The 8753-nt window shown below is 33.1% G+C and overlaps 1 protein-coding gene across 5 annotated transcripts in view; it reads right to left on the reverse strand.

The window, feature by feature from the left end:
* Positions 1 to 7215, reverse strand: part of LOC105670206 (uncharacterized) — a 32616-nt gene extending 25401 nt beyond the window's left edge. The window contains exons 1-2 of one of the 5 annotated variants that reach the window (XM_067356130.1): positions 5629 to 7212; positions 4969 to 5281 (exon numbers count right to left, since the gene is read on the reverse strand). The gene's annotated coding sequence lies outside the window, so the exon portion shown is untranslated. Of the gene's footprint in view, positions 1 to 4968 lie in introns of all 5 variants that reach the window. The other 4 variants (XM_067356123.1, XM_067356127.1, XM_012363603.2 and 1 more) reach the window with 4 other exon arrangements.
* Between the last annotated feature and the right edge of the window lie 1538 nt (positions 7216 to 8753).

Genomic DNA, 8753 nt, shown 5'->3' on the forward strand with positions numbered 1-8753 from the left:
AGAGAGAGAGAGAGAGAGAGAGAGAGAGAGAGAGAGAGAGAGAGAGAGAGAGGGGGGGGGGTAAAGACAAAGAGGATGCAGCAAATAAGGAGCAAATAGACCGATATTGGCACCTTTTAGAACGTCATGATGAAAGAGGAGTCGCTGTGTTATAGTGACAACTTTATTTCCATGTTCCCTTGTATTTTATAAAAACTGTTCGCGCGTTTAGCTTCACGTGTTTTACGAGCATTTTCTATGTGTGATGTTTTTAAATTGTTTTGTTGTACATGTTAATTTACATTTTTTTTTTAATTAAATGATATTTTCGAAGATTTATTCACCTTTCAGTTCGTAAAGTTTCGAAAGCTTGTAAAGCTAATAACATTAATTTATTTTCAAAGTTTGAAATGTAGCGTGCCATAGGAAGATTTAGATTAGGCTGCGCTAAACCATTTCCATTCTTGCGAATTGTATTTTAAAGATTGGGTCAGAGATACCGTTTAAATACTCTCAGAATACGGAATATTGTCGGAGGGATACATACCATTGCATAGCTTCAAGCATTGTATATTATAGAATTCTACGTGGCTTTCAACTACATTTATATCAATTTTTTAAAAAGCAACCTAGAAGATATATATTCTCAGTAAAATGAATATTAAAACATGAAGTATATGCATACCTCTCTAGTTTTAGAATCAAATCTTTATATAATACGGTTTTAATATTAAAGTAACACTTTTTTAGAAAAGAATAACAAAGTAATTGGAATTATTTAGTGAATTTTTGTAGCCGAGTTTCAATTGAGTACGATCGTCAAAACGCGGTTACTTACAAGTTGATATTTAAATTGCAAAAGATTGTTTTCGAGCCTATGTGAAAGAATATCTCGAGCGAGGGAAAATAATAGCCTTTAAACTTTTTACTTCCATTGTAATATGAATATTTTTGAATGTGTTGTAAAGTTCGTGGATTACTCGGTTAGTTCGCCAAATTAGATTCTTATTCTAATTCCGTTGTTTGCGCTCGCATTTTAGATGCCTTGACTGTCGCTGACTGTCGAAAGTGCACGATAATTCTGCACCAACTTAGGGCAAGTCGTACGAAAAGGTTCCGTCGTAATTTGTACAAAACAGTCCGCCGCTTTATCTCCTCTGTCGTGAGAACTCTGGTTAAAAGTTTGATCCACGACGTGAAACGGGTTGGAGGATTTACCCAAGGGATAGTCCGGTAAAATGTGCCGTAAAATCTTCTAGGTGAAAACGCATTTTACTGTCAGCTGAATGCGGGTGGCTGTGAATACATTTTCGAATGACATTATCGAACTCGTGAAAGTTAAATTTAAGGAATCTTTCTTTGGATAAATTGGATAATTATATTATTATGTTTTTTCTCGAAAATAATTTTTGTATATGTGTGTGCGTGTGTGCGCGAGCATGTGTGTACACATTTGAATATTGCATAGGATACTTCATTAAGATATTTAATTAGCGTACATAAAGTAAAATCAATTATAACGCTCGCGGAAAATGCAATTTTCGTAGATTATTTTGACGTAAAATTGCACGGTTTTATTTTGTATAATGGTAATGCTTAATTAATTATTTCGCAAATGAGAGCTCATCTTACTAATGAACGGCAATGGTAAAGATGATCTCGAAGACAATATGTGGATAGATGGTCTACGTGTATATTATTCTAAAGAATTTTAATGTACTTAATTCATGAATATTTGGATTAAGTAATTATAACAACGATCTCTGTGCATATATAATTTTTTTTACGGCAATAAATTCTCAGGTAATATTACGTTATAATTGAATGTGGATGTATTCACGTAACTATAGAATTATGATTGGGTCAGGGGTGAATAAATTAGCATATGTATGCATATGTATAAATATGGTTTCGATTATTATACAACTTTACAAGATTTTTAAATAAATTTCTTGATGTGTATTCGGTAATACGAACGCTACGTTGAAAAGGAATGAGGCAACAATATAACACATAGGATTACAGTGTAAGAACGTAATAAAAGTTCTACTACCCGCGAAGTCTCGCACGACGTTGTCAAACTAAGGAGTAACATGCAGTAAAGTATGTACGAAAACTCTAAGCGGTATTACGAAAAGGTAGTTCTATGTGCGAATGTATGTATGCGTCCTCACATTCGTACAAATTGAAGGATTGACGGGAAAGGATAACTTTATATATATAAGCATATAAATATTCAAATACTTTTCTTGCTGACTTTTGCCATCATGCTGACTTATTCTGCGCAATAAATTTTCTTACCAAGAACCCAAAATCGCACTGCCTAAACTTTATTAACATTTATTTACAAAGTTTTCAAGCGGCGAACTTAAATTTAAGAAGAAAATATGTAAATTTGTCGTTTTGCATGATGTACAATGTGCAACCGTGAGTACGGGCGTTAATATTAAACCTGTAGATGATATTTACGAATCTTGCGTGTGTTTTTTACTACAGTTTCGCCGCGATATTTCGCATACGTTTTCTTGAAGTCTCCATTGGCTCGACTTTCGTACAGATAAAATTCCATCTGGAATTGATCGCGAAGGGGTCACGGGGTTAACGAGACGCGAAACTTGAATCTTGAATTCTGGATATATAATATCCCGCAGGCGGGTATCGTATCGTATCCACTTCGACAAATATGGGCAATTCCTATCGTCTGCTTTTCGACTCGCCTTTCGAATGAATCTGAGTAACACGTTTACTTCTTTATGAAAGTTTTGGCAGCGCGTGCGGTTTGAAAGTAAAAAACTGTCTTGCAATCAGGCCATTGCCAGTCCACATATCGAGTTACACTCGGCGCGGGAGTAAAGGGACAGGAGGGGAGGAATAGTGTTGCAATTGCGCGGATTTAAACTTATCTCAATTACTTTTGTTCCAGTTTCTTATTTTTTGTTATTATATTTGTTCTTTCTAAATTGTATATATCTGTAACTGTAAATACTTAAGAATGAGATAATTGGTACATGAAAGAAAACATTGAGAATCTGTCTTGAACATTTTTATCATTTTCTAATAAATAAACAGTTAAAGTTTATTTTAAACAATTATAATTATATTAATCGAATAATTTCTATATATACCATCTCTCATTAATATATACGTTGTTTGATCGGCTAAATATATCCGACCCGGTGTATCTAAATTAGGCCGTTGAACTAATCTCCATATGTTCGGACACATCTATTATGCCGCAAATTTGGCTGCAAAACACATATATTATTAATTGTGTCAAAGATTATTTATAATTACATGCCTAATATGTCAATTAAATTACTTCCGATTAAATAAGCATGGAATCGAATTTTCATGTTATTGAATTTCCATGCTAATTATGTACTCATTCCATTGTTATCGGTATCTATATTATACTAATGTTTATTTGTGAGAAACATATTCTTTGTTCTATAGAGTTATAGTATAAAGCATTTTGAGCTCGCGAACGTGATATTGAATAAAACATTGTGCTAAAAATTTATCGCTTGCATCGTAATAGGATATCGACGGGCTTAAAACATGGGAAAAACGGTCCATTATTTTCTCACATTTTTCTCATGTTTTTTTTTTGCCTGTTGACTTCCAAATCTATTTTATTTTTATTGAACTTTTTGTCGAATTTTTTATTGAGATGTCAATTATGCGACGAATCAATCGCAAATTGCGATTAAGAATAAATTGAATATTATCTATCGACTTGTATATATGTGTGCTATTTCGTTTCAGACTAATATTTAAGATTTATTGTGAGAGTGACTTGATTTTTTCGAAACGAATTTATCTTTCAGACAGGATTTTCTATTCTCTTGTACTGCCCTTTGATAAACTTTCGCCATTATATAAACTCAGTATCAAGTAACGGAGTATAAAACATGTAAGAAATGATGCACTTAGCATTACTTTGCCGGAATTAACTGCATTAATTAAACATAATGGCGCCGTTATAATGACACAAGATAATAGACAATTTTTTTCAAAAAAAGCATTTGATGCTATCAAATTTAATTATAAAATCAATAGTTAAAAAATTACTGTCTATAATAAATTTAGTGGATTACGTGCACGTGTTAAAATCTACGATACGTTCATTATGTACCACAATCTTGTATGCATCTTTGGATGTAATAAAATTTGATCGATCGATGTCATGCGCGTCTTGTTGAGAAAAGATTACGGATTCAATAAGGCAGAAGTAATATTTCAGAGTGAAATAGCAGTTTTTTTGATCTGGAAACGATCCAGTGTCTCTATATCTCACTTATTAAGCGTCATAGCGTGTGACGTGGGTTAATGCTGCAAGGAGAGTAGAGACCCCGTCGAAACCATTCGCAGTCGTGAATCAGCAATGGGCGGGTATCGAAAGTCGATACGTCATGCTGTGAGATGTGAACAGAACTCACACAATTGACGGAATTTTTGGATAATGAGTCAAAGTCGTGTGAATATGACATATTGCCATATAATTGTAATTGAATGCGAATAATTCCATATCTTTCAAAGAAGCAAGTTCAAAGTAAAAGAATTCATTAATCAATATTCGATTTCTTTACGTTTGATTCCAACAGCTATCGGAGCATGAAATATATGATGTAAATGTTTCATAAACGAGAATATGTAAAAAGAAATACTTTATATTTTTATATATTACTGATTTAATTTTAAAATATTAATATTATCGAATGAGTATTTCACAAACAAATATTGTGTAACAATATGTATGTGATGATAAATTTCTATAAATCTTGCTAAATCGTAAATTTGCAATTGTAAGTTTACAACAACATTAATTTGTTATGATTCACGTTGATGTTAATTGACATTACCGCAATATTAATTAGATGGACAGTTGTTTTATCCATTATATCCGCATATTTGCTGTGTGTCAGTCGCGACATATTTGAGGTAGAATATAATTTTAGATGCGGTGTCAGGACAGGCCAATCAACGTACCTGGAAATTAATTTATAGGACGTGAAATCCTCGTGATGTGAGCTACGAAAATTTTCCGGGTAGTTGTTACATCGGATCTCCCCTTGTTCATGCTTGACCAATTTCGTGTATATTTCTCGTCGTTGTAGTTAAAGGAATTAACCCTCACGCACACTAACTTCCGTTCGATAAATCCTTCATCGAACACATCTGGTAGTTTGGTGTACCACATTTAGTATGTCGGCGTAGTAATTTTGTAGATACTAATGTTGTAATATTTTTATATCAAATTTGCACATATTCCATAAAACTTTTAATTCGGTCTCTGCGCTTGCTGTAAGGGTGGTTTGCACAAAATTTTAATGATAAAAAATAATGTAATTAAAAAAATTGTCTTTCTCTTAACAATAAGATAATTGTCTAGCTTTTAAATAATTAAAAAAGGATTCTTTTTTATTAAATATTCTTATAATCAATAAATTAGAGTAGTTAATTTCTCTAATTAATACACATTAATTTTGCTGAAATATCTATTAATTACACTTTAATTAAACATATATTTTAGTTAATTCAAAGATATGTTTTTTTATTGAACAAAAGTTAAAGTCGAAGACACTTTAAAGATCGATTTTTCTCTATCTCACTAACATGCCAACGTATTCCCGGAAATTCACAAGTAACCTCAAGTTCGTCGGTCTCAATTCTATCAGTCGAATCACATCCGTATTCTCTTTGGAGATTCTTTCATATGACCGAACTTTTACAACTAAACTTTTGCTTGTTTGGAGTTGCGATTAATCACTGCCGCACGACATCCTATTTTCACATTTAAGTTTTTTGCGTGAGAAAATTTTAGGCATTATTCTTTTAGATATTTGACCAGAGGTTCTACTCTGACAGTCTGACTAGTCAGCAGAACATCATTTTGAACTTTATTATTGATCGCGCCTTACAATGGTTCGATATCACGGAAATATGCATTTTTTTGCGTAGATCAGTTGCGATTTCTGTCAGTCTTTGACGATGCTTTCCGAAACCTCGTGCGTGTATCGCGGGCACCGAAATTCTCATGCAAGATTCGAGTTCCTCAACGGCCCTCAGCCGACTGACTGAAAATGGTCTAGGCTACCTTGCGCGCTTCGTTATCCGCGCATGTGCCACACGGATATCAGATTTTCGCGGAAAGCCTAGAAAAAAATTGTAGGGTTGGTAATCGAATATGCGGAGGTTGTCTCACTTAAGAAAGAAGAACTTTTGTTTCCCAAAGTTGATTATTCTTGCGATTTTACGAAGTTGCAGCAATTATCGATTGCTTCAAACAAAATTTATTTATCTTGTACAAGCTCTTCTTATTGTCGTCATTTCTTTGGACATTTGCAGAGATTTCTATCTTTAAAATAATATTAAATTAGATATCAATTAATGTATCTATTACGAATTGGAGATTATGAATTTTTAAATTAATACTTGTAATAATAAACATGATTTTAAATTTAATTAAAGATGACTACTGTATGGCAGATTACGCTTTTCAATCTTTTTGTTTCGATATAAAATACGTTCTCTTTTGTAATCAATAATATTTTTACGGCAGTATTACATATATATATAACAAAGTAATCTTATAGTGTATGATATTTCTGAAGCTGCATTGGATTAATAATGGATTAATTCTTTCACACAGATATTAAAATAAAAATTTTGATCTTACGGCAAAACTGCAAAAACACGGTATCAAGATTAATGGTTTTATGTGTATATTAATTTCGTTGTAAAGATATTTAAAATCTCATCACAGTTGCAAATAAATTTATAAACATTTCCTTCGGAACGATAATTAAAACGAAGCTAAGTTTTATGAATCCGTAAATCCCTGAGAAATCTACAGATTTTCTCCATTTTTATTGAAAGGACAATCATTCTCTGCGACCTCCGGAAAGAGATCGATCGATTTTATGACAAATTTAGATATGACTGATATTACATAAATATTCCCAACCCGCTTATAGCACGTGAATAATGAAACAAATCAAATTCAGCATTCGAAAAATTTGCCATTGTATATTTCGGTGCTATTTTAACGCAATCATTTTGTAACGAGTTATGCACTAGATGAGAATTTGTGTTAGAAAAATAGCTCGCATATACTACTTGCAACGAGAGAAATGTACTTACGTGAAAATTCCTTCGTAAAAAGATGCAACGACGTCGAAACGTATGAGATGCAGCTCAGCTTGCTAATTGCAAGGAAGTTGCATCGGCCGGAAGTAGGTTACGTTAAGCCCGGTTAAGAATGCAGGCGGACACACTCATCAAAGCAAATGCAAAGAGCTTATGAGTACATTGCGAATGAGCGGCATAGATGTATATGCAATTGTATATGCACTTTGAAATTGTATGAGATATTGTACTTTTTAATTATGTTGTCAAGAGTTTTATTAATTACACATTACAGTCTTGCATCATATTCTTAAATAATATGGGAAACTTTAAACACTCTTCTAAATCGTACATGTGTGAGAAATATAAATTTGAATATACTTTTTTAATATAGTTTTGTCTTAATAATATTTGATTATATCACACAACGATGATGGTGACGCATAATTCCAAAGTTTCATTGAAACTATAGTGCTTAAATGATAAATGCGATTGAATGCATATTACACATCGCTTATGAATAGCGCTTTTGTGTACAATATTCGCTTGCCAGCACTATGGCTTTTGTATGTTCGCATGCATTTTGCGGTGTTCTCGAAGCAATTTCCGTATTTCACGTTTCAGTTCAGAAAACCGAACTCTTCTAAATGTTGCGATTACATCGGACAGATTTTAGAAGAAAGTTAATTAAAATTGGCTACCAGATAAACTGGCTCTTTTTGCGTCAAACAAAATATAGGCAACGTTCCGTAGAAAATTTCCCGCCGCTAAAAGGATGGACGGATTAACAAATAACATGTTGTATTTTTCGCGTCATGACGACCGTCCACGCTTTATTCAATTAAAGTGCTATTGTTGAAACAGACATTTCCTAAAACTTATAATTGCAATTGTGTTTGAAATGTACAAATATGTGGAAGTACAAGTGACTTTTAATTAAACGTTTAGTCTAGTTTTAATCAACCGTTTGAAGGCACCTTTTGTCCATTTAATTGCTGCGTTTACGTTCGACCCTCCAGAAAGACTCGTATGATAATTAAAGTGATATCGATTTTCTTAATGAGATGTCAAGTCTGCGGTCGTGGTGTCGTGCACGTGTCTTTACTCAGTTATGTTGTGGATTTAATTTGATGATATCCACACGCGCTAAGCACATCCGCAATCACATCCGGCGTTTTCTCGTATGTGTGTGGGCGCTATCATTGCGGCAATGCACAGAGAGACTGCCATGTTTTGCAGCCGCAAAATCACAGCAAACAGATGAGCGATTTTCGAATATACACGGTTAAACATAGTCTAAGAGAATTTAACGCGGTTTTCCGTATTAAAATAGCGAATATATAATATCATGTGAATATTGTGGAAACAATAGCAAAATCGAAAGGAAGGAATTACATTATTATTCAAGCTGTGGTTGAAATCGCATATATGAAATACAAGCAGAAGAAGATTGAACAAAATTCAACTCAAAATAGAGTGTAGATAATGCTGTAATACAATTTTGGCCGCATTCTATACATCAAAATTATAAATAGATGTATACGTATTAGTGGAACATAAAAAGCGATATGCAGTTGTATTGAAATAGAGTGGATATTGATCTGAGAGCGACTTTAATTCCTTCGTCAATGTTCTCAGTGTATTTT

The sequence above is a fragment of the Linepithema humile genome, chromosome 1 (assembly GCF_040581485.1).
Source record: "Linepithema humile isolate Giens D197 chromosome 1, Lhum_UNIL_v1.0, whole genome shotgun sequence".
Taxonomy (NCBI): domain Eukaryota; kingdom Metazoa; phylum Arthropoda; class Insecta; order Hymenoptera; family Formicidae; genus Linepithema; species Linepithema humile.